Source organism: Aegilops tauschii, chromosome 4 (assembly GCF_002575655.3).
Source record: "Aegilops tauschii subsp. strangulata cultivar AL8/78 chromosome 4, Aet v6.0, whole genome shotgun sequence".
Lineage (NCBI taxonomy): Eukaryota > Viridiplantae > Streptophyta > Magnoliopsida > Poales > Poaceae > Aegilops > Aegilops tauschii.
In genome coordinates this window covers 225,441,244-225,447,027 of record NC_053038.3, presented here as the reverse complement: position 1 = coordinate 225,447,027, position 5,784 = coordinate 225,441,244, and the positions used below count along the sequence as shown (strand labels likewise).

Below are 5,784 nucleotides of genomic sequence, written 5' to 3'. Positions count from 1 at the left end.
CTAGGCCAAACCCTCCGGTTGGGCGGCTTCATCATGACCGCCGGGTCGGCCCTTAAGCCGACGATGACCTCTCAAGTCATCGAAAATCGCCTCCGTGTTGATCCCGAATACTCCGCCCGGATGGATCCAACGGATTTATCGTCATTGAACGAACTCCTGGATCGCATGACCACCCTGGGGGTCGCTACAGACTATGATCGGGTTGGGATTAAACCCGACCAGTGAGAAATTAAAACTCCGCCGATCACCCACCAGATAGCGGTAGTCGAGGAGCGGAGCAACTCTTCTACTATATTGAAGACGAACTATGTTCGGATCTCAGATCTTGAAGGGCCGGATATTCCCCGGCAGAAAGGCATGTCCCGTCCCCCGAACATGGAGTTGGACGATGAGCCTAAAAAATCAGTCGATATCAGGGAACCCGAACTGCCAGGGCCGGTAGATCTTCAAACTCCGGATCCAAAATCGGGTCAGGGTTCGGATTTTGTTCCACCCACCCACCCGGACACAGAGGCTCTCATGAGCATAAAACAACAGTCTCAGGAAAAGGTCCACCACTTCTGGGCCAGATTCCTCCTTGTCAAGGACAAGGTAAAAGATTGCCATGACGAGGACGCAATATCAGCGTTCTACAAAAATTGCGCGGACGAAGGAATCCTCAACGCCATCAATCGCCGCCACATACTAAAATTTGCTGACTTAGCAACCATCGTACAAAAATACTGTGCAATGGAAAGCGCCTGGGAAACTCGGGCAGCTCGCTGGGAACCACCAGCCCCAACCCAACTTCCCCTACAGGCGAAGAGGGCGTACCCTCGGGGCACGCCCAGTCCAATAGTCAAAAAGCACAAAGACGCTATACGGCACGGCACCGTTCTGGAGGGATGGCTTAATGGCCCGTGCAAAATACACACGACGCCGGATACCGCGGCAACCCATAACCTTAGAGCATGTTGGATACTTCGGCAGGTAGCCAAGAGCGGCGAAGACATCCTTATCAAGGACACCCTAGAACAGCACCCTCCAGCAAACGACGACACTAGAGTATTGACAGTCTTCGAGACATTCGCTTCAAACAATAAGCGTAAAAGGGCACTGCGCGATCTCGCCGAAGTTTGCCAGGTCGCCACAATTGACCTCTGGAACGACACGGCCATAACCTTTAATGCCAGTGACGAACCCAAATACAGAACAGTCCAAGCACCAGCTGCATTAGTCCTCAATCCCATCGTGGACGGTTTCCAACTTACAAAGGTCCTCATGGATGGCGGCAGCGGACTAAACCTCATCTACGAGGACACGCTCCACAAGATGGAAATAGACAGGAGCCGCATCGCGAAAAGACGCACGACCTTTCGAGGTATCATTCCCAGTCGGGAAGCGTGGTGTGCGGGAAAAATTACACTCGATGTGGTATTCGGCACGCCGAAGAATTATCGATCCGAAGAAATAACTTTCCAGGTGGCCCCTTTCAACAGCGGATACCACGCCCTGTTAGGGCGAGAGGCCTTCATGCGCTTTCAATCCATACCCCATGTAACACCCACGATGCGGCTATATCTCCCACGTGTCGAGGCACGACTTAGAGGCATAACCGCATTGTGGTTTTGTCACAAGAAGGGTCATCTTCACACAATCCCATGTAATGAACAAGAATGGGATAAAGAGTTGGCTTACAATCGCCACTTCACACAATACATGAATAAATCATACATCAATCAGAGTACACACATAGGTCCGACTACGGAACCAAAAGAAAAGAAGACAACCCAACTGCTAGATCCCTGATCGTCCCAATTGGGCACCACTACTGATCAACATGAAAAGAAACAACACAACGAACAAGATCTTCATCGAGCTCCCACTTGATCTCAGTTGCGTCACCTGCACTGGTATCATCGGCACCTGCAACTGTTTTGGAAGTATCTGTGAGTCATGAGGACTCAGCAATCTCACACCCGCGAGATCAAGACTATTTAAGCTTATAGGAAAGGATGGGGTAGTGAGGTGGAGCTGCAGCAAGCACTAGCATATATGGTGGCTAACATACGCAAATGAGAGCGAGAGGAGAAGCAACGGAACGGTCGTGAACTAGCACTGATCAAGAAGTGATCCTGAACTCCTACTTACGTCAAACATAACCCAGAAACCGTGTTCACTTCCCGGACTCCGCCGAGAAGAGACCATCACGGCTACACACGCGGTTAATGCGTTTTAATTAGGGTCAAGTGTCAAGTTCTCTACAACCGGATATTAACAAATTCCCATCTGCCACATAACCGCGGGCACGGCTTTCGAAAGATAATACCCTACAGGGGTGTCCCAACTTAGCCCATTATAAGCTCTCACGGTCAACGAAGGATAAAACTTCTCCCGGGAAGACCCGATCAGTCTCGGAATCCCGGTTTACAAGACATTTCAACAATGGTAAAACAAGACCAGCAAAGCCGCCCGATGTGCCGACAAATCCCGATAGGAGCTGCACATATCTCGTTCTCAGGGCAACACCGGATGAGACATCCTACGAGTAAAACCAGACCTCGAGTTTCCACAAGGGGGCCCCGCAATCTACTCAGTTCGGACCAACACTCGAAGGAGCACTGGCCCGGGGGGGTTAAAATAAGATGACCCTTGAGTCTGCAGAACCCAAGGGAAAAGGGGATAGGTGGTAGCAAATGGTAAAACCAAGGTTGGGCCTTGCTGGAGGAGTTTTATTCAAAGCGAACTGTCAAGGGGGTCCTATAAATCACCCAACCGCGTAAGGAACGCAAAATCAAGGAACATAACACCGGTATGACGGAAACTAGGGGCGGCAAGAGTGGAACAAAACACGAGGCATAAGGCCGAGCCTTCCACCCTTTACCAAGTATATAGATGCATTAATTAAATAAGAGATATTGTGATATCCCAACATAAACATAATCCAACATGGAGCAATCTTCATCTTCACCTGCAACTAGCAACGCTATAAGAAGGGGCTGAGCAAAGCGGTAACATAGCCAAAGAACGGTTTGCTAGGAAGGGTGAAAAGGTTAGGGGCTGACGTGGCAGTATGGGAGGCATGATATAGCAAGTGGTAGGTAGCGCAGCATGGCAATAGAACGGACAACTAGCAAGCAAAGATAGAAGTGATTTCGAGGGTATGGTCATCTTGCCTGAAATCCCGCTAGGAAGAAGAACGAGTCCATGAAGAAGACAAACGGACGTAGTCGAACGAATCCTCACAACTCCGGAACGAAACCGAAGCTAACGAGAGAAGCAACCCAGAAAGAAACAAACAACATAGTAAACAACCACCACATACACATGGCATGATGCACAAACAAGTATGATGCATGTCTGGTTTAAAAAAGGCATGGCATGGCAAAGTGCAACAAACAATACTACAAATTAAGTGGAGCTCAATATGCAACGAGTTGCATATTGACGAAACAGCACATTTAATTATTTAGTTCTCTCTCGTTTATGTACCCAACAATGTTAAATGTTGTTAACCATGGCAAGAGGTGAAGCATAAGGAAACTACCTATTTAGGAAATTTAAATCAGGCCGGAACAACAAACAACAATTCCAGAAAAACCTCATATGCATATTTTGAATTTGGTACTGTTCTGCCCTAAACACAATTTTAATGTTGTTAAACAGCAAAATGAAGTGCACCATGTTGAACTAGGCATTTTTCTACCCCATCTACATATAAAGTTTATTTAAATCCGAGCTACGGTTATTTAGTTATGAATTAAAGCATTTAGCATGTTATTTGAGCAAATTTAATCAAACAGCATTTTAAACAATTTTAACATGGGTGAAAGTGCCATATTATTAAACTACACAAAATTCTAAGCATTTTACACGTTTAAATCATTTTAATCCGAAGCACGGTTGTGGAGTTATTAAATGCATGAAGTGCAAGGGTTTTTCTGTAAGACAGTCGTTCTTTGGATAAATGCGAAAATCACCGCAGCAGAAACAAAACACTACGAGCCGAAACTTGCTGGCCCAACATGCACAGGAGAGGGGCTGGGCGCTGCTCACCATGGGCTTCGGCCCAGTTGGTGGGGAGGAGGCCGGGCAGGCCGGATCTGGCAGGAGCTGGGTCTTGGAGGCCGCTGGCCCAGGCGCTAGAGGCGCGGTCAACGCGGGCGGGCACGGGACGAGCGACTTGCTCGTTGCTGCTCGATGCAGCTGGCGGCGATGGAGATGGAAGGAGGGGCGCGAGGCGGAGAAGTAGAGGGGCGACCGGATCTGGTGGGTCGGCGCCGGAACCGGCCGGCGACGGAGCTCCATGGCCGGCGGGGAGGTCCACAGGTGTTCCCTGCGGGAGAGAGAGAGCCCAGAACATGAGAGAGAGAGGGAGGTCGAGAGGAAACGAGGCGGGGCGGCGGCGCTGAAGACCTGAGGCGGCGGCAGTCGACGGCTCTGGCAGGTGGACTCGCTGGCGCAGCGGGGGAAGAGCAGCGCTCGGGCTCCTGGAAGAAGATGGTGGCGGCTGGAACATGCGTCTGGGTCGACGGAGCAAGCAGCAGCCACGGCGGCGCTGAGGATCTCGAGGCCGAGCCCAGGCCATGGCGCTTGGGGCTCCTATGGTGGCAACGAAGACGGGCAGCTGCGCTCCTGCTCGCAGTGGTGGATGGCGGGCGAGCTTGAGGAGGCGGCGCAGCGGGAACTTGGCGTCCATGGTGTCGGCTGGAGGAGTCCATCCATGGCACTGCTCATGCATATCTGAGAGAGAGAGGGCATGAGAGAGAGAAATCAAGAGAGGGAGGAGAAGAAGACAGAGAGGAGGAGCAGAGGTCCTGGAGGCCGGCGATGGGGATGCTCCGGCTAGTGGCAGCGAGGCGATGGAGCTCGTGCTCCTGGACGACGGGAGGCTCGGGGCATGAGCAGGGGAGGCTGTGCTTGGACGCGAAGTGATCGATCCATCGAGATGCTCGGGCGGCTGTGCGGAAAATCAAGGATCGGGTCGGAGGCTGTGGTTGGTGGGGATGGATCCCAAGGGGAAGAATGAGAGCGGTGGCGGCGTGGTGGGATCGATGGGACAAGGCACCTAGGATCTAGGGTTGGACCTATATATATAGCAGTTGGATTTTTGGGTATGTGCTAATTCGGTCCCTCCGATTAAAATTGAGCGGTCGAGAAAAATAGGCTAGGAAGTCCAAATAAGAAAACGGAGATGTTTTGTAGATGTTAGGGGATTATCCGGACCCAACGGTAACAACAAACCGGGTCGGGTACGGGACAACTTTCGGACGCGCGGGAGGGGATCGCGGGCTGACGAGAGAGGTTAGTTGGTTTGACAAGAGGGAACCGAAAACACGGTTGGTCTCGAAACGGTCAATGAAAGCAAGGGGAGGGCGCGGCAACTACTAGGGGATGAAAGTTTGAAAACAATGACGGCAACAGAGTGCTGATGCAATGCAAATGGTGCGATGATGAATGCAACACACAAATAAAACACACGGCAGTCACGCAAAACATGGCAGGCGTCTGGAGCGTCGGTGTCGGGGCGTTACACCCCATTATGGGTATATGAAGCTAAAAATGCCCGGGCCTAATGGAATAATCACCCTCGTCAGCGATCCGGATATAACACTCCGCGCCGAGAACAAAACTGCATCCTTGGCCCTCGAGGCATTATCTCAGGCCCTTGCGGCTGAAGAACTAACCACACTACGCTCCACTGTGGACAGAGACGATGTTATCCTAGAAAAACGACCCAAATCTACCTCCTTCAAGCCAGCAGAAGAAACGGTCAAATTTCAGGTCCATCCAAGAGACCCGAAG

The 5,784-nt window shown here is 51.0% G+C and overlaps 1 long non-coding RNA gene across 1 annotated transcript; it reads right to left on the bottom strand.

The window, feature by feature from the left end:
- Positions 1-1,627: 1,627 nt before the first annotated feature.
- Positions 1,628-5,045, bottom strand: LOC141021496 (uncharacterized). Its single transcript, XR_012182813.1, has 4 exons — positions 4,396-5,045; positions 4,036-4,315; positions 3,156-3,246; positions 1,628-1,911 (listed from the first exon to the last, which is right to left on the bottom strand). It is a non-coding gene; the product is annotated as an uncharacterized lncRNA (long non-coding RNA).
- Between the last annotated feature and the right edge of the window lie 739 nt (positions 5,046-5,784).